Source organism: Protopterus annectens, chromosome 1.part1, assembly GCF_019279795.1.
Source record: "Protopterus annectens isolate FY-2018-M chromosome 1.part1, PAN1.0, whole genome shotgun sequence".
Classification (NCBI taxonomy): Eukaryota; Metazoa; Chordata; order Ceratodontiformes; family Protopteridae; genus Protopterus; species Protopterus annectens.
The window spans coordinates 1,334,909,921-1,334,935,207 of NC_056726.1; positions in this window are offsets into that span (position 1 = coordinate 1,334,909,921).

Consider the following 25,287-nt stretch of genomic DNA (forward strand, 5'->3'; position numbering starts at 1 on the left):
GCTAGTAAAGATTAATTTGGTATTTTTCTTTGAAATCAGACCTGTCCTACTGTATTATTTTAAGTTTCTGTGTGATCTCTGAACTCTTAGATATATCTGTGGTGTAGTAGTTTTGTCTTGTTTTTTAATTATTTATTATTAAATATTTTTTAAAACCATCTACCTGTGGCTGCTTTGTGTAGAGATAAGCTCTAGAGTACATTGCATATTTATAGAGGTTATTGTAATAGGCCACTCTAAAGTAAGCCTTGACTGTTAGTCATACTACCATTGGATAATAATATTGCACAGTGTTGTGTTTGCATTTTTACATTAAATGAAGACAAGACACTTCTTCCTCTCTTTCAGTGGTATTTATTACACACGTGTGGGACCGTACTGGAAAGTACCAGGGAGACAACCCCGAACAATGGAATGCATAAGCATATATGCTGGTGATATTGCTGACAGTACAAAAATATAAACTAGACCAATTAAAATAGTACAAAAGACAATTAACCAATCAGTGGTTTACCTGTAGGCTTGAAGCAGTTCACATTACTGCATCTCTAGGCAGAAAAAAAATTGGATACACTTCCATAGAAGGCACATTTCCTGCCATCTGACAGGCTCTTGTTTTTCAGTACTTTTCCACTATTCACAGTTTACTTAATAGTTCATAGTTCAAATCAATACATACAGGTTCTCACATATTCAATCTCCTTTGAACACATGTGTTGACCATTCATATCCTGCAATCCCCCATTTGATGCTGTGTAAGCATCACTGTTTAGTGTATCATACATTTGCCCTAAGTCTAACATAACCATGTGGCTAGTTCCTTCAACATTGTCACATATTTTAATTTCATCATCCATAACTGTAGGCATATAAAACTTTGGCGCCTTTTTAGTAGTCTTGAAAGACATTAATTTCAAAATCAATGCTTTGATTAAAAACACAACAAGAAAAGCAATAAAAGCTAATACTGCAATTAATAGGATTAACTTTAAAAGTCCACCTCCCCATCCTGAAAACAGGTTAGTTAGCCATGCCCACGTTGAGTTATTGGCCTCCTTGGCCTTAGAGAGTTTGGAGACTCTCTGAATGAGTTCAAGATGACTTTCAATTTCGTGCTGACTGTCAGGAATAAACGTACAGCACTCCTCCTGGATTAAAGCACAAGTTCTGCCTTTTGCTACTAGGGTGAAATCGAGAGCCATACAATTTTGGAGGACTACAGCTCTCATGGCAGTCAGTTCATCAGTCACTAGTTCTAAGGCAGAAAATGTGGCATTGCTTAATACCTCAAGCAATTTAGACAGTTTTCTCAGTTCCCAGATTGATTTTGCTGCTCCGTATGCTGGGATTATTTATTTATTTATTTATTTATTTAAATTTGTTGACCGGGAGTGTCCGACTGGACGTGGGTCCATTTTCAGTGGAGGCCCGGGGAGAAAAACCCCACAGTAAAATAAACAGACAGTAGTTACATTGGATTACATAGCGATTAACAATTTAACATAGAAATTATTTACAACATATTTACAGATGAAGAAGATAGTACATCAGTAGGCAACTAGAATCTTTATCTGTGAAGTACATAACAGGCATTAACAAATGTAACAATGAGAAGTTCCTGCTGTATAATAAGTACTAGGCTTATGAGCATCTGAGCTTGCTATCATCAAGGTAGTTAGTGGAGGTGAAAGAAAGGTAGTAGTTGGATGGGGTGGATGATATTAGAGTGGGAGTTGCAAGGGCATAGCCAGCATGTTTTTAGGTGCACTTTTAATAAAGTTTTGAAGTTGGTGCATGATGGTACGGAGGTAATTGTGGGTGGGAGTGAGTTCCATAATTTGGCTATGGTGCAAGAGAATAGTGCTTCACCAGCAGAGTTATTGGCTTTAGTGATCTGCAAGTGATTTTTGTTGCTGGATCTTAGTGGTCTGGTGGTGCGATAGGGTTGGAGTAGATTCTGGAGGGATGGGACATTTAGTGGATGGTTTACTAGTTTGTGGGCGAGTGAGAGTTGATACCACTGAAGGAGGTGAGGGAGTTCAAGCCAGCCCAGTTCAGCAAGTGAGAGACAGTGGTGACTACGGTAGGATGCCCCTGTGGCGAATTTGGTGATTTTGTTGTAGCAGGTCTCTAGCTTGTTTAGATCACATTGCCTTAGGTTGGTATATACTGGAGAGGCATAAAGTAGGGTGGAGATAAGGTGGGAATTTGCTATTGAAATATATGATATGACGTCATCACCCAAGTCCATATGAGACAGTCCTTTAGTGCCAGCATGAGCTAAGTCATGATGATAAATCCATGATGCATCAATTTGGCCTAATGGATTGGTAGGATTTTTAACCTCTCGCACATTTCGGATTTTCCCTTGGGGTAAGGCAGATGTATGTTGGATGGCTGGAACTAGATAACCTAAGAAACAGCAACCAGACCAGTTCTCCGGTAGCCATTTATAGGCCCTTCTTCTGCATATAAAATAATAGTCTTGTACCAAGGTGGTAACATTTGAAGAGTGGTCACTGCCCATGCTTATGCCATGGAATATGGCAAGAAATACGATTTTACAAGAGCCAAATAATAAGGCATTTCTCAATATCGGCTGAATGGCATCAAATGAAACTCAACAGCTTGAGGCTAAGTGTTTTCCTTCTGTATAATTACACTGGTATTCGATTGTCATATTGCAGATACTTTGCCCCATTTTTCGAGTCCAGTGATGTTGACTTGAGTAATTCCGTCGGAAACACAGAGTGCCATTGCGACGGAGAGAAAGTTGTAATGCAATAGATTTAATGGCTGTAATGTTAGCAGTGTTGTCAAGTAGACTAGTCCATGTATCAATGATACTTAGTGGAGCCACAGCCAATGACAATCCCCCATGCACGGAAGGAATAGAAGTGCAGATCCAGCAGTTAGAGATGTTGAATGTAGAAGCATAAACATATTTGATGGCTTGATAGGTGTTGAAAGGTGGGTGCCAAATGGCTCATTTGGCGTGATGCATCGATGGAGCAGGAAATAAAAATGGCCACAGCAAAAATAATAGTACAACAAGAATGACCACCAAAATGATTGTCCAGTATTTGTGTGGAAATGGTGGTTGAGTCTTGTAGTGTCAGAAGTTTGGAGTTTTCCAAAAGGGTAAATATTAGGCATTGTCAGGTACTGGAACAGTTCTACTGCGAGTACGTGTAGCAATAGGAGGAGAATCTGGAGTTGAAAAAAGTAAAGGCTGTTGATCTTCAGACGGCACAACTTTTTTGACGTGTGAAATGTGGATCCAAGTTGGAGATCCCTGCAGTCGCACAGCAGATGACATAGTTAGAAGAACCAGGAAGACCGCCTTCCAGTGCGGCTGAAGCGCTGTTTTTCTAGAGAAAGATTTAACGTAGACCCAATCTCCTGGTTGCAAAGCGGATGCTAGAAAAGGATCAGGAAGATGTTGAGCAACTGCTACTTGGTGGTGAAACTGTAAGAAAGAAAAAAGAGATTCGCAATACAAAAGAATGTCATTTTCAAATGCATCATATTCAGAAAAAGGTGGTGGTGGTGTCATGGGCATGCGCAAATGGTGACCCATGAGTGTTTCATGTGGAGAAAGACCCTTAGTAGGATGCGGTTGTGATCGCATAGAAAGTAAAGCCAGTGGTAAGGCCTATACCCAAGTTAGGCCTGTTTATGAAGTGACTTTAGCGAGTCTGGTTTTCAAAGTCTGGTTCATACGTTCAATAATACCTGATGCCTGTGGTCTGTATGGGCAATGAAATTTCATAGTAATGTCTAACATTGTACACAATGAATCAACTAACTTAGCAGTAAAATGTGTCCCTCGGTCAGAATATATTTGACAAGGAACACCAAAACGAAGTATCAATTCATTACACAACTTTTTTGCAACTGAAATAGCATCATTCTTAGCACATGGGTAGGCTTCTAACCATCCCAAAAAAATATCGACAATAGTCAAAACATATTTAAAATGAGCACAAGGTGGAAGTTCAATAAAGTCCCATTGTAAGGCACAAAATGGTCCCATTAGTTTTGGTGCAGGTTGAGCGGGAGCCAGAGTGCCCTTTGAAATGTTATGCTGTAAACAAATGGAGCACATGCTCAAAAAATGTTGCACAGAAGCAGAAAGTCCTGGGGCAAACCAATCCTTCTGGATTTGTTTAATCAATGCTTGTACCCCAACATGAGCTGGCAAATGGTATGCTTTTATAAGAGAATTTAACATGGATGTGGTGCAAATTTATCTGCCATCCGGGTGCTGCCAAATTGAATTGGAGCGTTGAAAACAATTATGGGCCAGCCATGTTTTTCTTTGTGATTCCGATGCTTCAGTTTGTAAAGCTTTCAATACAGTAGTGTCAAAAGTAAGTGTTTGTAAAATAGGCTGCAAAAATTTTCCCTGAACAGTATTCGAAAAAGCAGCCTGCTTGTCAACCCAGTCAGCTAAATTATTTCCCTTAGCTACTAGGGAGTCGTTAGACTGGTGAGCTGCACACTTGACAACAGCAATTTTGGAAGGTAATAATAAGTCCTGCAAGAGGTGATCGATATACAGGTAATTTTTTATTGGTGTCCCAGAGGATGTCAAAAACCCCCTTTCCTTCCATAGGATACCAAAATCATGAACAACACCATGGGCATAACGTGAATCAGTATAAACAGTAACAGATTTGTCTTTGGTCATTTTACATGCATGCGAAAGTGCCACTAATTCCGCCGCTTGTGCAGAAGTGCCAGGTGGTAATTGTCCAGTTTGCAAAGCCTGAGATGGTGAGCAGACTGACTATGCAGCCTGAAGTTCGCCAAAAGTATTTCGTAAACAGGATCCATCCATAAAAAGAACTAAATCAGGATTAAGCAAAGGAACATCTTGCAAATCTAATATAGGAAACAAAACAGTGTTAACTACAAGCACGCAGTCATGTGGTTCACCCTCGTCACTAGTTGGGATTAATGAAGCAGGGTTTAGTGGTGGGCAACATGTAATTTGAATAGCGGGATTACTTAATAAACTTAATTCATATTTAGTGAGGCGAGCATTAGAAAGATATTGAGTCTTTGTTTTTAAGAGTAATGCTTGTACCGCATGAGGTACCGCTAATATAGTGTCATGCACTAATGTCAATGGCGCTGCCATATCTATCAAAACAGCAGCGGCTGCTACTGCATGTAAACAGGATGGGTAGCCAGAAGCAACAGGGTCTAACAGAGTACTGTAGTATGCTATAGGTTGATAGCCTCCTGTGCGCGCTTGCACCAGGATCCCAGGGCAGTTTTATTTCTTTCGCAATTGAAGAAAACAAAGGGTTTAGAGTAATCTGGGATCCCCAGAGCAGGTGGGTTAATCAATGCCATTTTAATAGCCTGAAAGGCGGTTTCATGTTCAGGGGACCAAGGCAGAGGGTCTGTGACCTCCTTTTTTAAGAGCTGTAACACAGGAGCAGAAATTTCTGAAAAATTGGGCACCCTCTGTCTACAATAACCTGCTAGGCCGAAGAATCCCCTGAGTTGTCTCTGAGTTACAGGGCGGGGAGCAGTCTGAATGGAGGTGATTCTGCTTGGAAGGACTTGACGTGAACCTGTGGAAATGATATGTCCCAGGTATTGTACATTTTCTTGAGCAAACTGCAATTTGGATTTATTTACCTTAAAACCTTGTTCAGTTAAAAATCTTAGAACTAGAAGCGAGTCTTCTATACAAGACTGGGTATCTTGTGAAGCAAGAAGAATATCATCTACATACTGAACTGGTGGTGATTGTAAATCCTGCAGTTGTCTATGCATCTCTCTCTAAAAAACAAGGTTGGAGATTCTACATACCCTTGAGGTAGTCGGGTCCAAGTGTCCTGTTGGCCTTTATAAGTGAATGCAAACAAATACTGACTATCTGCATGTACTGGGATAGAGAAGAAAGCTGATGAAATATCTATAACTGTAAAACAAAGTGCTGTAGGTGGGATACAGCTCAAAATTGTAGCTGGGTTTGGTACGATTGGAAAAACAGGCAAGACAGCTTTATTGACTTCCCGCAAGTCTTGCACAAATCTGTAAGCTTGTTTACCAGGTTTCTTTACTGGTAGAATTGGGGTATTACATGGACTTGTTGTAGGTACTATATTTCCTTGTTGCACCAGGGCAGAAATGATGGGGGCAATACCAGATGTGGCCTCTACCGTCAAAGGGTAATGTGGTACCCGAGGTAACTTTGCTCCAGGTTTTAAAGTTATTTTAACAAGAGTGGCTGAAATTAGAAATCCAACATCATTATCATGAGTGGTTCATAGATGAGAGGGTAATGAGGTTAAATGCTTATTCTTGTCAAGGTCAGACTGCATACACATTGTTTGCAGAGTGACGTTTTCATCTAAAGTAGCCAAAATACTATCTTGTTTGTCTGAAGGTACTTGTAAATATACTCCTTCAGCTGTACAGAAGATAGTTGCTCCCATCTTACAGAGCAAATCCCTTCCCAATAAATTTAATGGTGCTGAGGGTCCTACTAAAAATGCATGATTGTCTTGCAAAGGTCCCAAAGTCACTGGGACTGGGATGGTTTCAGAATATTCAATAGGAATGCCAGAGACACCTACCACTCTGGTTACGTTATTGGAGGGGGGGACATTTATTGCTGCTTCACCGGCTAACATGGATTTGGATGCCCCAGTATCAATCAAGAAGGGGTACGGTTTATTTTTGACAAGTAACATAACATGTGGTCCATCTTAATCCACAGGTATGAAAGGGCACAACTGCTGTTGTCCTTGCTCAGGGAACCTTCATTGTGATGACTGCCGATTGGATGGAGTCCAGTTAGAATTCCACTGAGGTGACGTATCAGTGGGTGGGGCAGGTTGCTCAGCCAGATACGGACATTCATTTTGCCAGTGGCCTACTTGGCCGCAATTAAACACTCCATTTGATTTTGGGGTGTGGCTGATCGATCTTCCTGCCAGTTTTGTCTGCTATGGTTTCCTGCCCCTTGGCGTCTGCCTTTCCCTCTTCCCCATCCACATCCTCCCTGTCTACACTGCCCGAAGGCAGTGCACATCTGAATTTGCGCTTTAACCAATTTCTCTTGTAAATCCTTTTTTTCCTGTGCTAAGTGGTCAGAGTGCACTTGTGTAACTAATTTGTGCAATCCAGGACTAGGCCAGTTTAAACACACTTCTTTTAACTTATCTCATACTTGTGGGCGTAACCCATCTACGAAAGCAGCCGACAATCCACTTTGTGCCAGCCCTTTGGTGGGTTTGGGGTACCCAGAATAAGCCTCAAAGGCTTCAGTGAGATGATTTAAATACTCATCCACAGGTTTGTCTTCTTTTTAAAGTATTGACTTGATTTTGGGCCAGTTGGGTCTGGGTGGAACTATTATTGTGATAGCATCTACTAAAACCCATTATCTCCATGTGAGTCATGTTTCGGAATCAGAGTAGGGACATTGGCATGGTCCCAAATCCATTTAATCAGATCAGTCAGTATGGTGTACTAAAGAACTGCCTTAACTTCTTCTATTATAGGATTTTGTAAACAAATATGTCCTGCCAGCACACGCTGGAATTTAGCTGGGTTAGTACGAATGGGCAGTAACGATTTAGTAATGGCTTGAAAATCAACCACCGACCACGCCCTAGGTACTGCAATGGTCAGTGGTTCCTGTGAACTTCTAGCAAGAGTCAGGTAAGGTACCTCCCTCAAAGGTAACAATCTGTCGTCGTCTGACTCCGACCATGAATCTGGATTAAATTTATCTGGTCCAACATACCTGTCCCCACTGTCCATTATAGAGGAGAACTGAGCAAAAAGCCTTTGTCGGTGTAAATGTCATTTTCCTTTACCTTTATACTAGGGTTTAGCCTTAAAATACATTACAGCTTTTGCTTCTTTATGAGTCTTACTACGAGTTTTTGGTCCCTTTTTCCTATCGCTCGTGTCTGGATCTGAGTCACTAGAGTGGCTACCGACTGCTCATTCTCTTTCTTTAGGGGTGTGGTCTTTAGTGGTGGAATCTGGCTGCTGTGCTTCTGCTCCATGTTGAGCGAGGGGGGGCTGATACTGCAGGGGTGCAACTGGTGGTGCAGTTGGTGGTGGGGGGAGCCAAGCATTATCATCTTCCGACGATTCAATTACCTGTAATTTAGCTAATTCCTTCACAGAATAAAGCCTCTTAAAGGGTGGGTCCTTCAAACATTTACCGTTTACTATATCTAAGTTACTAGCAGTTTGTTGTAATTCTTTCAGTTGCTCTTTTAATTTCTGCTGATTATGCTTTAGACTACTTATAACCGAATCATTTTCTCTTTCTTTCGTCTCTGTCATCCAATCATTAAATGCTGCCCAGCACAACCCTGGTATTCTTCTCCCTTTTCTTCTTAATTTCCCTTGGAGTTTTAGCAAAATATTTTTATTAAAACTACCATTCTCTGGAAAGGCGAGTTTACCATCGTCCTCAGTGAGGGCGACCCACTGACTTATAAACATACAACTGTCGCAGGACACACGAAAAAACATATAACCAGCTTGTGTACCTCTTTCTGGCTGTTTTATGGTTCCCACACTCGCTCCCATTTTCACATGATAAGCTATTCTGTATTTTACAGAGGTAGCTATGACGTTTTGTAAACATTGTTTTCCCCACTCTCATATCTCCTTTCACTGTTATGTTGCCAGTGTTTCATTTTATCCCACTCTCATACTGCACAATCAATAGCAGAGAGAAAAGAAAAAAAAATACATGCCACTTACCTCAAACAACTGAATGAGAGGAATTATTACCTTTCTATAAAATTATCGATACCAAATTTGTGAAGCAGATAGGTACAGGAAATGAAAGAAACACTGCCAGAACAGAAAATTCTGTCATGGGCCCTTTTATTAGCAGTACTTCGTTCAATCCCCAACTACCGCAGCCGTTGCCAATTCAGATACGAGTAAACGGCACCAATTGTTGTGTTTGCATTTTACCTTAAATGAAGACAAGACTTCCTCTCTTTCAGTGGTATACACATGTGTGGGAGCCTACTGGAAAGTACCAGGGAGACTCCCCGAACAAAGGAATGCATAAGCTTATATGCTGGTGATATTGCTGACAGTACAAAAATATAAACTAGACCAATTAAAATAGTACAAAAGACAATTAACCAATCAGTGGTTTACCCGTAGGCTTGAAGCAGTTCGCATTACTACATCTCTAGGCAGAAAAAGAAAATCAGATACACTTCCATATAAGGCACACTTCCTGCCATCTGACAGGCTCTTGTTTTTCAGTACTTATCCACTATTCACAGTTTACTTAATAGTTCATAGTTCAAATCAATACATACAGGTTCATAGGTTTATAGGTTGGTACTAGGCTATTGGCTCTAAGGCCTATGCAAGCCTAGCCATAACAATTCCCTGGATATTTCTTCCCACAATATTTACTTCTCCAGGCCCCTGTCTAGCAGGGCCACTGACATGATCCCTGGGGTGAATTTCCTATCTCCCATCCAATCATATAGGTTCATAGGTTGGTACTACCTAAACATAGGATCAAGAACATGAGGATCTCTGCTTGACATGTATGGGCAGTCTATTCCAGAATATGGGGAGTCTCTGGGTCAGGAACCTATCCCTCCAGCATGTTTTGTTCATTGTGATAAGGTTTAGATCCCTGGAGCGTGTGGCTCTAAGGGATTGGGATTTCTTTAAGTGGAGCATGTCCAATAGCTCAGGGTTTGACATGGCCTTGTATGTTAAGCAGAGATCACCTCTGAGTAGACAATATGCCACAGAGTATAGCTGGAGTTTTTTTAGACGGTCAGCATATGGCATCTGCTTTAGGCCTGTGATTCTTTTAGTGAGGTATTTCTGTGGCCTTTCCAGCTGTTGCAGATGTCTTGTGAGGTACATACCAAATGGGGCATTATACTCTATATAGGGTCTAATGAGGGAGGAGTACAGTGGGACACTGACCTCCTTTTTTCTGGATGAAAAGCCCTTAGTGATGAGGTGTGCCACATAGAAGGATTTCCTGACTGTTGTGGCGATGTGGTTATCGAAAGTGAGGCCACTGTCCACCTGTGTCCCTAAGTCTCTCATCACACTTTCGATGTTTAGTGTACTGCCACCTATGTGGTAATTCATGGGTACATGTTTTTTTCCAAAGGGGATAACTATACATTTCTTGGCATTAAGCTTGAGCCCATGGCTCTGGCATCAGGCATCTGTTTCTGTAAGGCCCTTTTGTAGAATATCCACATAACTTTGGGATTCAATAATGGCTCCCAGTTTGCAGTCATCTGCAAACCTTGTTAGCCAGAGTCCCTTAGTGTTGGCCTGTACTTCAGAGAAGTAGATGCCAAACAAGAGTGGTCCTAGGACTGAACCCTGAGGTATTCCACTTGTCACTTGTCTGGAGCTAGATTTGGAGTCGGCTACTTTTACAGTCGGGGTTCTGTCAGTAAGCCAGTTGGCAACCCATCGAGTGACGTAGGAATTTATGCCCAGCTTAGTAAGTTTATCTATGATTCCAGAGTGGGGGGTGGTGTCACAGGCCTTGGCGAGGACCAGATAGGCTGTGTGGACTGCCTTACCCTCGTCCACAGCTCTGGAGACTGATTCAAAGAAGTCAATCAGATTCAGGAGACAAGATCGGCCTTTTACAAACCCAAACTGGGTGGGGTCCAGTGTTTGAAGGTTGACAATGTCTTTGTTTATAAGTTCCATGATAATGCGTTCCATGTCCTTGCAGATCAGGTTTGTCAGACTGATGGGATGGTAGTTCCCGGGATCCAAGGTGGATCCTCCCTTGTGGAGCAGGATAACTGTAGCTGTGCGCCACTCAGTGGGCACAAAGCTTGAGGTGAGGCTATGATTAAACATGACACTTAGGTGAGGTGCCAGTTCATTTTGTAGTTCATGTAGTACACAGCCTGGGATGTCATCTGGTCCCAAGAATGCTGTATTCTTAGCTTTGGAGAGTGCAGTTTCTACCTGTGTGGCCGTGATTATCATAATTTGGCAATCGTTTGGCATTGAGATGGGCCCTTTAGGGGGTGAGAGTGGGGTGAAGTTGGCACTAAATCGATCTGCAAGGATATTGGCAATATCCTTGGGATCAGTATATTTAATGCCATTCTGTTGTAGCTCAGAGCAGATCTGAGCATTGCCATTTAGATTCTTGACATAACTATAGAATGCCTTGTGGTTGTCTTTGGCTTTGGCAATTTTATTTTTGTAACTAGCTTTTGAGGATTTTATGAGGGGTCTCAGCTTCTTACTGAGGCTGATGAGGGAGTTTTTTGCATCCTGGGATTTTCCTCTTTTCTGCAACAGTTTCTTCCTTCTGTTGTATAGTTTGTTTATAGCAGGGGATCACCAGATCGGCTTCCTTTTTTTGAAAAGAGCATCTTGGTTCTATTTGGGATGGCACGATTCATGCACGAGTGGATGTGCTCGTACAGTGCCTTAGTGTAGGATTCTGCAGTCGAACTTCCAGATCCAGTCTGCGTGGGTGTTGTGAAGTTTGTCACTTCTGACTTCAGTAGCATGAAGTTGGCTTTGGAGAAGTTTTTTAAGGAGGTTTCCTTACTGGGGGGTGGGGGTGGGATGTGGATGTCAAGGGTGATTTGCTTATGGTCAGACCCGACCAACGAGGGGGTGACCACTGGTGTGGAGCATCTATCTCCCATGTTGGTAATGACCAGGTCTAGGATACTGGATCCCCTGGTGGGACAATGGATTAGTTGATCCAGGGCATTGAAATTTATGAATTCCAAGAACCGTTGGGAAAAGGAGTTGGTACCTGAGCAGGTTTCCCAATTAATGGCAGGGTAGTTGAAATCACCCAGTATTAGGGTGTTTTGTTGTATCTTAATATTTTCCAGTATGTTTATAGTTTCATAGTTTAGTACTAAGCTAACTGCCCTTGTGAGTCATTTTAAGCCTAGCCAATTATCCCTTGTGAGACTCAAACCCTGCACCTTGTGTTTGTAAGGCAAACACCTAGCTATTACGCCACCCTCCCAAAGGTTAGAAAGATGTAGTGAGAATCTTGGGGTATGGTGGGGGGTCTGTAGCAAGTTACAATTTGGATTGCAGTCTTACCTAGTGTTAGTTGCACCTGGAGAATTTCAGATGCATTGCGTTGGGCAACTAGTCTGGAGATGTGAATATCCTTGGTGAATATGGACACTCCTCCACCTTTAGTGTTTCGGTCTTGGTTTTGGCGGATCCTGGCACCCGACAGGCAGCTGACTGTAATTTTCTCCTTGTTCAGCCTGGTGAGTGGGACATCAGTGTGCCTGACTATAGAGTCACCGATGACTAAAGTGTTGGGTACATTGTCTTGCCTTAGGGGCTGTTGGGTGGCACACTGGTGTTGTGAGCTATGTGTCACTTTGGTTGTGACTGGTGTTTGTTTGCGTTTCGGCTTTGGAGGTCTTTGTTGCTTGGGCAGGTTAATGTTAAGGGCCTCCGCATATGTGGATTTAGTGTTGCTATGTGTGGGTGTTGATGGTGTGGGCTTTGAAGGGCTATGAGTTGCTTGAGGTGTAATGCAGGTGTTAACCTTCTCCTCTTGACTGTCTAGCACAATCTTGGCCGGAGAGAGCTTTGCTTCCAGTTTGGCTATGTAAGTGCATCCCTCGCAGGTTGTAGTGTTGGGTGGTAGGAGGAGAGGATTGTCTGTGTACATGAGGCAGTTCTCACATACTCAATCTCTTTTGAACACATGCTTTGACCATTCATATTCTACAACAGTAATAATTGGGCACCCTTTTAAGGGCCTTTGAGTAGCTGATATTTATTAGCTGGTGGTGGCAGTAATTACTACCTTATAGCCTGGGTAAAGGGGCATAGCTGGAGAACCTGCACCAGCCTTTTTCCCAGGCGGGTCTGTATAACCTCTTCTCAAGGTGTATGTGTGGTGTGTCAGCTACCTGGGCAGGGACACAAAGCACTGGTTGGACTGAGAGGGTACTGGAGGTTAGCTTGCCAGCTAGGCTGAGATCTGGACCCTATAGCTATATAGGGAGTCTTATTGGGGATCTGGAGAGCAGGGGAGCAACCAGCCCCAGACTGACTGTGATCTCTGTGTGCACTTAAGGGAAATTGCACTTTACTGTGTGTATTAGTTATCCTTTCCCCTCTTCTTGGAGATGACCTCCCTGGTGTTAGTGGTGAGGATTGAGGCTCCTTGATTGCTGGGCTAGGGCACAGTCATCACAAGTGGTGGCAGTGATGGGATCTACTTCACATACTAATTGGCTTGTAGTGGTGTGGGGTAGAGTGAATTCCTGTAGCTTATGCACAGTGATCTCTAAAAGTGTTTTGTACTCTAAAACAGCCACACAGTGGATACTCAGAGTTCAGATCACAATTATTTTACTTCTTTTGTTAGCTTAGTGTTAGTCAGGGTGAGCAGGCAGCATGTCAGCAGAAGAGTATGGAAAGCTGACAAGGAGCCAGCTGGTGGAGATGTGCCAGGCTAGGGGACTGGTGCATGGAAACCTGACTAAAGCAGATCTGATTGCAGCCTTGTTTACAGCTGCATCAGAGAACAGCAGCCTGAAGGACAATCAGACTGACAGTGGAGAAACAATATCCTCGGAGAATGGACAGCTCAACCTTTCTGCAGTGGACTTAAAAATCCAGCTGGAGCTAAAGAGACTTGAGTTGGAGGCCAGTTGTATGGAACTAGAAGCAGCCGAGAAAATGAGGAGTCTACAAGCTGAGGAAAATGAATGGCAGAGGAGGCATGAGATGGAAATGCTGACTCTTCACCAGTGTCATGGAGGTAATGGGAAAGGGAGTAACTGGACCCCAGAAGCACAAACGGTCAGTATATTTCTTCCACAGTTTAAAGAGGGGGATAATTTTGATAGCTTCATTCATATGTTTGAGCTGGTATGCAAACAGTATGAAGTTGACCAAAGGCTCTGGGTATGGTTCCTGACCCCCTTACTCCATGGTAAAGCTGTAACTTCTTTAGCAAAAATGCATGACACTGACTGTTTTGATTATACTGCTGTAAAAATACATTTATTAGAATGTTTTAAGCTATCACCTGAAATGTATAGGAAAAAGTTTTGTGAGCATAGATGCAAGGCAGATGAAAATGTATGTGAATATGTTACTGAACTGAGTATTTATTTTCATAGCTGGGTGAGTGGATGTCAGGTCACCACTTTGGAAGGGCTGGCAGACCTTTTTGTAAGGGAACAAGCCTTTAGCATTTTGTCTGAGGACATGAGGATCTGGTTAGCTGATAGACAGTGTGCTACTTCAGAGGAGTTGGGGGAGAAGGGAGACCTATACCTAGCAAGCAGGGCAGCCCTGCACAGGAAAGGGACCCCCAATACTGTTCATGGGACTAAAGAAACCCATGGTGGGCAGCACAGACTGCCCCAACAGAATCTGCCAGTAGCAGGGGAAGCCACTAGTCCAGGTACACATCCAGGAGATAGGGTTAAATTTTCTGAATGCAACCAGTGGGGCCATGTGGCATACAGGAGTCCACAGAGGCAAGGTGGGGAACCAAAGGTGAAGGAACCAGTAAGTGGTAAAGACAAAATGCCAATAGTAGGTTGTCTTGAGACAACAGGGGTATGGAGCTACCATCCTGCAGATGTCCTGAGAGAGAAGGATTTGGATGAGGCAGTACTATGTACTTATGCAGTTACACGTAATGAGGCCAGGAGACAAGCATGTGGGTCTGGTAGCCTTGAGGAGACCCAGACAGACTGCATACTTTCAGCCAGGACTGCTGAGGTGGTTACTATAGGGAGTGAGCTACGCTGTAGCAGTGAGACTGAATGTGAGCCACAGCTGCTTGTGGGTACTGATATTCCCTTGGACAGGGTAACTGCAAAGGTAGAGGTGAGTAGCAGTACCCAGGCTGACAGTGAGGCACTGCTGTCAGAGGATGCCAGACTTCCTGTGGAAGGGGAGTTGGGAAGGGTTAGAAGGAGAGACTTGAGACAGGCTCAGCTCTCAGATACTACATTGCAAGGCCTGAGGCAGGTAGCTAGGGAGGCACCTGATTCTCAAGGGAAGGGGGAATCTGTATACTGGAACAAAGGGTTACTGTACAGAGAGTGGAGCCCTGAGGGAGGGCTAGAAGGAGAGAGAGTACAGCAGTTGGTAGTGCCTAGAGCATACCATCTGGCACTTCTAGCCATAGCCCATGATATTCTTTTTGCAGGTCATATGGGCATAAAATGCACAAGGAGGCATATTATGCAAAACTTCTATTGGCCTGGAATTTCCAGAGATGTAACAGGGTACTGCAGGACCTGTGAGCAGTGCCAAAAGGTAGGCAAGGCAGGAGACAAGGTGAGAGCTCCTTTGATGCCTTTGTCTATGATTGAGGAGCCATTTCAGAGTGTAGCTATGGATATCGTGGGTCCTCTGAGTACCCCAAGTTCCACAGGGAAAAAAGTATATCCTAGTGATTGTAGCTTATGCTACATGATACCCTGAAGCAGTGGTTTTGTCCTCCATTGAGGCAGAGAAGGTGGCAAATGCTTTGCTAGAGATTTTCAGCAGGGTAGGTTTCCCAAAGGAAATACTGTTTGACAGCAGTGCCAATTTTATGTCAGACCTGCTGGCTTGTCTGTGGATGCCCTGTGGGGTGAAGTACATGAAGACCACCCCCTACCATCCCCAGACTAATGGTCTTGTTGAGAGGTTAAACTCTACAATCAAGTCCATGCTATGGGCATTAGCAGATCAGTTTAAGAAGGAGTGGGACAAATATTTGCCCCATCTGTTGTTTGCTTACAGAGAGGTTCCCCAGGAATCCACAGGTTTTTCACCCTTTGAGTTGCTGTATGGGCATAGGGTGAGGGGACCTCTAGATTTAATTTGAGATGCGTGGGAAGGTGAGTGTGAGTCTCACAAGGAGTCTGTTGTGGTATATGTCTTGAACCTCAGGACAAGGCTCAGGGAACTCATGGGCCTGGCCCAGGAGAACCTAGCAGAAGCCCAACAACAGAAAAGGTGTGGTATGACAGGAATGCTCTAGCTAGAGAGTATGCTGTAGGGCAGCAGGTGATGGTTCTCTTTCCTGTTAGACACAACAAGTTGCAAGCAGCTTGGGAGGGACCCTACAAGGTGGTAAGAAAGGTAAGTGATATTAACTACATGGTGGAAGTGCTAGGCAGACAGCAGGGGCACAAATTGTACCATATTAGCATGATGAAACCTTAACATGATAGGGAAGCCCTTGTGTTGAGCATTTGCAGTGGATTGCAGGAAGAGTCTGAGAGAGATCTTGGGACTGATCTCCTCAGTGAGGCTTGGGCTGACACCTCGGTGGAAGGGGTAGCAATGTCCCAGCAGCTATTTCCTACCCAGGTTTGAGAAATCTGAGCAGTGTTGCAGGAGTTTGGGGGCATGTTCACTGGAAAACCAGGGAGCACCCACTTGGTGCAGCACCAGGTGGATACAGGACCCCAAAGGGCTATCAGGCAGGCCCCTTATAGGGTGCCTGAGAGAGTCAAACAGACTCTGAGGGAGGAGCTACAGGAGATGTTGGAACTAGGGGTGATTCAAGAGTCCAACAGTCCCTGGGCCTCACCAGTGGTACTGGTGCCAAAGAAGGATGGCAACACCAGGTTCTGTGTGGATTACAGGAAATTAAATAGTCACACAGAGGCAGATGCCATGCCTAGGACAGATGAGGCCCTAGAGCAGCTGGGTGGGGCTATGTATCTTACAACCATTGATCTTACCAAGGGTTACTGGCAGGTGCCCTTGACTCCCAGTGCTAGAGAGAAGTCAGCCTTTGTGACTCCTTTTGGCTTGTATGAGTTTACAAAGATGCCCTTTGGGATGAAGAATGCCCCAGCAACTTTCCAAAGGCTGGTAGATCATATCTTAGCAGGAGGGTTTGAATTGCTTACATGGATGATATTGCTATTTACAGCCATTCCTGGCAAGAGCACCTTCAGCATGTCAGGGAAGTGCTGGGCAGAATACAGAGGGCAGGGTTTACCATTAAGCTGTGCAAATGTCAGGTGGGTATGGCAGAGGTCTCCTACCTAGGACATAGAGTGAGGAGTGGTAAGATAAATCCAGAATCTGCCAAAGTGGAAGCTATTCAGGCATGGGTTGCACCTGTTACCAAAAAGCAGGTAAGGGCATTCTTGGGGACAGAAGGGTACTACAAAAAGTTCGTTCTCAATTATAGTACCATATCTGCTCCCCTCACCAACCTGACAAGAAAGAACAGGCCAGATGAGGTAGTGTGGACCCCAGCATGTGAGCAGGCATTTCAGAAACTTAAGGAAACTTTGGGAGGACTTCCTGTGTTAGCCAGTCCAGACTACTGCAATGACTTTGTTGTGCAGGTGGATGCTTCAAACTACAGGGTGGGGGCTGTACTTAGCCAGATTTCTTCAGAGGGAGAACAGCACCCAGTGGTTTATCTCAGTCATAGGCTCCAACCCAGGGAGGAATGCTATGCAGCAGTAGAAAAGGAATGTCTAGCCATAGTGTGGGCACTACGAAAACTTCAGCCTTATCTGTATGGAAGAAAATTCACTGTGGTGACAGATCACAACCCTCTAACATGGTTAAGCAGAGCCAGTCAGCAAAATGTCAAGTTGCTAAGATGGAGTCTGGGGTTGCAAGCATATGATATGTCAGTGCAGCACCATAATGGGAGTAGCAATGCCAATGCAGATGGGCTGTCAAGACAGGGAATGGGGTGAGGTACACCTAGATAGACCTGACACTCTCAAGCGATGTTTCTCAAGGGGCACTTGAAAAACTTGCTTGCATTCCCTGGTGGAGGGGAAGAGATGTGACGACTGGGGAGAGATGGGCAAAGGCTTCCAGCCAAGTCAAATAGAATTTGATACATAATTCTATCAACTGTATAAATAAATGTAAAATACAGGCTTGTGTTTTTAAATGTAAGAAAACACTGTAAAATGTGAACTTCAAAATTGTTGCAACATTGCCATCTGCTGTAAGGAAAACCAAGCCAAGTATTTCAAATGTGTCTTTTTAAGTTGAAAAGATCTTATGAATCTCTTTAATGTTTTACAATTTGGGTCCAGTGCAGCTGGATGAAGGTTTCATGCCCATTGTTTTAAGGCTAAAGTTTATGACCAGAATTTAGATGTGGAAGGTGCTTTATTGCTCTAGTTTCTGCTAGAATGTATATGTGAAATGACTTGTATTGTTGTAACTTTCTGAGTAGGTGTTAGATTGCTAAATAATGCAGTTTGTGGCCTGATAACTCAGACCAGGTGTTAAGATGATGCAGTTTGTTTGCCTGGGAAAACCTAAGTGTCAAAAATGATGTAATTTGGGGAGGGACCCAACAAAAATGTTAGTTAGTAATGTTTAAATACTATTTCTCACAAGAGACTAGAAAGCATTTTGATTTTGGACATGTAACTTATCAGCACTCTGCCTTGTGCTCACATGTAAGTTTTAGCACTGTGATTTCTTGTAGGAATAGTTAAAGCTAGTAAATATTAATTAGGTATTTTTCTTTGAAATCAGACCTGTCCTACTGTATTATTTTAAGTTTCTGTGTGATCTCTGAACTCTTAGATATCTCTGTGGTGTAGTAGTTTTGTCTTGTGTTTTAATTATTTATTATTAAATATTTTTAAAACCTTCTACCTGTGGCTGCTTTGTGTAGAGATCAGCTCTAGAGTACAGTGCATATTTGTAGAGGTTATTGTAATAGGCCACTCTAAAGTAAACTTGACTGTTAGTCATACTACCATTGGATAATAATATTGCACAGTAATAATTGGACACCCTTTTAAGGGCCTTTGAGTAGCTGATATTTATTAGCTGGTAGTGGCAGTAATTACTACCTTATAGCCTGGGTAAAGGGGCACAGCTGCAGAACCTGTGCCAGCCTTTTTCTCAGGAGGGTCTGTGTGGTTGTATAACCTCTTCTCAAGGTGTGTGTGTGGTGTGTCAGCTATCTGTGCAGGGACATGAAGCACTGGTTGGACAGAGAGGGTACTGGAGCTTAGCTTGCCAGCTAGGCTGATATCTGGACTCTATAGCTGTGCCAGTGGGGAGTCTTGGGGGACCTGGAGAGCAAGGGAGCAACCAGCCCCAGACTGACTGTGATCTCTGTGTGCACTTAAGGGAAATTGTACTTTACCTTGTGTATTAGTTATCCTTTCCCCTCTTCTCAGATATGACCTCCCTGGTCTTAGTGGTGAGGATTGAGGCTCCTTGATTGCTGGGCTAGGGCATGGTCATCACAGGCATAATTCCACAAATCATTAACATAATCTTTATACTGTAATCTACTTTTGTTGTTGCTTCCCAAGTTCGTTGTTTCAGCTGAAGCTGCACCCACTTCAAATGCTGTCTGAAAACATAGTTCTCTCTCACTGGTGTATACATTCCATATTTTGTATATTGGCAATGGCAAACATTCTTCACTCCAGCACCAAAATACATCTTTCATGTCAGTTTGCTACTTAAACACCTGAAACAGATGTTTGATACCCTGATGGTGAGCCCTGAGGTGTCTGAGGCATCAGTCCTTCTGACATCTCTGGTTACTCCCTCTTCTCTACCATGTTAAAAATTCTCACACCAAAGTACATGATAACAAAGGCTATACAAGATTCAACAACTCAGAAATCATTTCATAGATTCATAGGTTCATGTGATCATATGCATTTACTAAGCTAATGACCACAAGGGCCTTTTTAAGCCTATCCATGCATCCCATATCTCTGGCAAGTTCTGCTACCCTTGATAAGTGTAAGCAGGGACTTGCAAGGTGAAACATTTACAAGCAGGGTTCTGGGTGATTAACCATTTACAGGTTGCCTGTGTCTGTTAGAGGCATAGGTGCCAAGCCAGGGATGAATTTCCTGTTCTCCATACAACTGTCCAAGTTACACTTAAATTGAATTAGGGAGAAACTCTGCTTCACTTGGCCGGGGAGCCTATTCCAGAGATGAGGCAGTCTCTGGGATACATATCTGTCTCTCCAGCAGGTCCTATTTTTATCACAGGCAAGGTTTAATCTTTTGAATGTGTAATTCTGGTGCTGTTTGTTTTTTTGGATATGCAAGAGGTACATCAGAGTGGGATCTGACAATGCTTTGTATTCCAGGCATAGATCTCCCCTCAACAGCCTGTAGGAGACAGAATACAAGGATAGGGCCTTGTGGTGGTCTGTATAGAAAATTTTACTTACAACCTGTATTCTTTTAGTGAGTAACCTCTGTGGACATTCCATCTGTTGGATATGCCTGGTTAGATACATATCAAAGGTGGCATTGTACTGAATGATAGGTCTGATGAATGCTGAATACAGTGGAACAATGACTTCCTTGGACCTTGTTGCCATATCTTTATTTATAAGTTGCACAGCATAGAATGATTTCCTCACTACTGCAGACACATTATGCTCAGAGGATAGATTACTGTCTATGTGTGTCCATAAGTCCCTGACTACTATGTCAACCCTAAGGGGTGTGTTGTCAGTATGATAGTTACTAGAGGTGGATGACTTCCCAAAGGATACTGTTATGCATCTCTTGACATTTAGTTTTACTCCATGGCTCTGACATCAGTTGTTTGTGTCTGCCCTTCCAGTAGAACATTTGTGTGACTCTGGGATTTACTGATAGCTCTTAATTTACAATCATCTGCAAATTTAGTCAGCCAGAGACCACTGATATTGGCCTTCACTTCAGAGAAGTAAATGCCAAAATGTAGTGGTCCAAGGACCGATCCCTGAGGGACTCCACCTGTGACTGGCCTCTTTCTAGAGATGGACTTCCCAGTTCTAACTTCCTGGGTCCTGTCTATGAGGTAGTTGGCTATCTACTGGGTGGCATACAGGTGTGTGCCTAACATCTTAAATTTGTCAACAATGACTGAGTAAGGTATTGTGTCAAATGCCTTGGCCAGGATAAGGAAGGCAGTGTGAATCATTTTGTCATCATCCATTGCTTTGGTGACCTTCTCAAAGAAGCCCACCAGGTTAAGTAAGCATAACCTGCCCTTGATGAAAACAAACTGGGTTGGATCCAGTACTTGGAGGTTTACTATATAATTACTGATCATTTCCATGATAATTCTTTCCATGGCTTTGCAGATAAGACTAGTGAGATTTATGGGGCTGCAGTTTCCAGGGTCTGTAGGTGGCCCACCTTTGTGGAGAGGGATGACTGTTGCTGTTCTTCATTCATGAGGCAAGAAGTCTGTTTGGAGACTACAGCTACATAGCAATTCCAGAGGGCCTGATAGGTCATGTTTCATACTATTTAGAAGGCATCCTGAGCTATTGTCTGGGCCCATTGATGCAGTGTTCTTTGCCTTAGAGAGTGCATTAAGGACCTGTTCCCTAATGGTAGCAGGGGAGTTATATTTGATGGCATTTCCTGAGAGAAGGTTGAGGGGGGATATGGACAAAGTTGGAGCTGAATTTGTCAGCCAGTAGGCTTTCTGTATCTTCTGGCTCAGTATAGTGACTCCATTTACAATGAGCTCTCCACACAATTGTATATTGCCTTTTAGGTTGTGTACATAGCTAAATAATGTCTTGTGTGTGTCCTTGGCCTGGGATACCAAATTTAACTTAAATTTGGCTTTGGTAGACTTTATTTGTCCTCTGAGTTGTTTGGTTAGATTGATAAGAGTGCTTTTTTATCCTGCTGGGTGCTGCACCTTCTAATGTTTGCCATGATTTTCTTCCTCCTCTTATACAGCCTATTGATTTTCTGATTCCACCAGGTGGCTTGTTTTTTGAGTTAGTTCTGTACTTCTTCCTGGTGTGTACAGCTGCCTCTATTCATCTATTAACATGCTTGTATATGGTTCTGTGAATATTTCTGCATATGCAGCAATGTCTCAGGGTTTATGGGGGCTAGAAATTTTGCCAGGTTATCAATAGCAGGAAATTAGCCTTAGAGTACCCCTGTCTAGGTTTTATTTTTACTTCAAAGGAGACCATTTTGTGGTCTGACCTTACCAGAGAAGACATTACACTAGAGGTAGTGTACCACTCTCCCATATTAGTGAGGACCAGATCAAATATGATTGCACCCCTGGTTGGTGTATTGACAATCTGGTCCAGGGAGTTTGCATTTACAAAATGCAGGAATCTCTGCCTATACATTTGGTGTCATATAGTATTTCCAGTTAATAGTGGGTTAATTAAAGTCACCCATGAATATGGTATTAGTTTAGATGGTGAGTGTTTCAAATAAGTTTAAATACATGGTATGGGTTTCCTGGATCATGGAGGGGGACCTATAGCTTGCAAGGAAGTGGTATTGGATTTTGCCTATGGTGATTTAAACATGGAGTGGCTCTGTTTGACCAGCCTCCACCTTTAGTCCCTGTACGTGTAGTAGCTGTTCTTAATGTGGTCAAGGCATTATAACCTTGCACTGTCGGTGTGCTCTGCATGGATTCAAACCATGTCTCAGTGACTGCAGCATTAATCCCAAAATGAATATTGTGCTTTTAGAGGAAAAAAATGTCATTCAAGGTGACTGTGTCTATACAGGGCACTGCCAAACACTTGAGGCGAAACTAATATGAAGACCCTGAAAGTTTAATTATGAAGAATTTAGACAGGTATTCTGCAGTTACAAACAAATCAAGCAGTACTTACTGAAAACAAAGAATTAGTTTGTCAAGAATGATGAAAAATGGGGAGCTGCATAAATGGCTACTACTACTACTGCTGGCCTCACCAAAGCTTCACTCTGCTGGGATACAATGCTCCTTTGCTCCTTCTCTCACCAGAAGCAAAACATTAGCACCAATCCCAAGATGAAAAGCAGGCTACAGCCTGTTTGGTGATCCAAAGCCTTGTCCCAGAATGCAAAGGTCTGTAGGCTTGTTGTAGCCTTTACCTGGCAGATGCCTTGAATAGCAACCAGACCAACCAGGAACATGAAGCACAAACATTCACTGTCTAACCAGAAACAGTCAGGAATCAATGCACTCTGCTCCTTCTCTCACCCGGAGCAGAATATAAGCACAAATTTGAAGCTGTCACCTGTGAAGCAGTTATTAGGCTTTCTGATGATCAGAAGTCTCCAGGAAATAATGTCCTTGTGCTCTACTCTCTCATGAAGAGAAAACAGCAGCATTAATCCCAAAATGACTATTGAGAGGCAGAATGCGGGCTATCCAATAATGGTGGTTTTGCAATAGATGTTATAGGTTTTAAAGGTAAGCTGGAAGAAATGGGTTAATATCCTAAGCACTGCAGTGTATACTAAGCAGTTAGATATGAAACTGTTTAACGTAAACTTTACTTGTTTACGTGGAGAGTCACTAATTTTAAAAGAGTAAGACAGATTGAAAGGGGGTGGGCACTTTGTATTCTGGTTCTACGGAATACAGTGGGATGGCCAATAAACTTAAATAGGGGAAGGGGAATGATTTCACAAAATGATAATTTTGTGCTTACAATCCAATGAAAGGGAAGAGGGAAAGAGATTTTTGGTCAAATTAACATGAGGGGCAGGCAACTAGAAAAACAGTTGAGTTTAGGAACACAACTGCACCAAGGTGGGAGGGTGAGAAAAAAATTGTGCAACTCACTAGAGGCATGGCTGTGGTTTCTTTCCTGGTTTTACTATGCAAATAAAAGCAGAATGCAAGTAAAACATATTGTAAAGAAAACAAACCATAATATAAAAAACTAGAAGGCAATAAAGTAAGACAAAGTACAAGAAAGCAAAAGTAAACTAACCTTTCCCTCACAGAAATTTGTAGGAGAGTCTGGGTGAGGTTTTCCAGTAAAGCAAAATTTTCATTTTCCCTCTTCCTTAGATTTATGGTTTCATAAGTTCATGGTTAATTACTAGGCTAGCTTTCTTAACAGACCATTTTAAGCCTAACCAATTCCCTTCCCAAAGGTGAGAATCAAACACTGTACCTTGTTTGAAACACCTTAACCATTATACATTTTCTTTTTGCAAACTGAGCCAGTTCAAAGAAGTACAATTTACTCCAGTATAAATTTAAAATCCCAAGCAGAAGACAGGTTGCCTCAAAAGAAAGGTGTTCTTCAAAAGGCTCGTGCAAAGCCTCCAGGAACCAAGAATACCATTATGATCTGTAAAGAGCAGACAATGAACACTAACAATGACTGCTTATTTCCTACATCTCTGGATGTAACCAGATAGAGGTAATTGGGGAAGTTCATTTATTTTCCTTACAATTTCTGCATTGTGGGGTTCCACATGGCTCTATCCTTCATCCTTTACTATTCACCATCTATTTCAGCTAGGGAGCATCATCTGAGAGGGATCCATTACCACGGCTATGTTGACAACCAACAGCTTTACCTCTCATGTCCTCAGGAGTCTGTGTTTGCTCTTAATTGCTTGGCTTAGGACTTGGAGTGCATCCATGAATGGATAATCAGTAATTTGCTTAAGATTAATACATCAAAGACTGTTGCTGCGGTTATGCATGCTTCTCTGAGGCACTCTTATACCCGTCTTGTCCCCTCAAATTTCCTATTAAGATGACAAGCTGTGCTTTGTGTTGAAAGTGAGTGATCTTGCAGCTATGCTGATGCTTAAGACCAGATTTCCACTGATGTCATGTCATCATATTTCCATCCACATAATATCACCCAGGTCAAGCACATTTTGTCATCTAATGACCTCCCTGTAGTAGTTTATGCATTTGTCTCATCTCATCTTGGCTGCTACAATGCCTTGTACTTGTAGGGCTTCCAGATATGGAGCTTGCTTGTCTACAACTGATGCAAAACTCTATACCCTTGTTTCTTACTAAGGTCTCCAAGTTCTGTCATATTAAATCAGTCTTGCAGAGTCTGCACTGGGTACCTATCAAACAATCTATGCTTTACAAAGTCCTAGTTTTGATGCATTTAGCCATACATGGTTTGGGTCCTCCTCATCTTTGAAATTTTACTATCATGTTACAGGCTGCCTAGACCTCTGCATTCTGCCTCCTAAGTCTTTTAATAGGTCCATCTTACAACTCTGGATATGTCAACCCTCAACAAAGGTTTATTATTTGAAGTCTCTTCTCAAAAGTTCTTGAAAGAATTAGAAACAATTACATGAAAATCCTAGCCAAGCTAGAGTTTTCACTGTTTGGTTCCTTGAAAGAATAAGATGAAAAGGGCAATACTGGGAAAATAGGAAAGTAGTACTAGAGAAAACAAAAAAGCAGGCAGGGCTAGAAATCTATATATCAGCAGTGGCAAAATTAAATACATGGTCCCTCTAAAGAGACTTCATCAGTTAATGGATATTCAGGCAATGCAACCAGTACATTTGGCAGAAAGAGGAG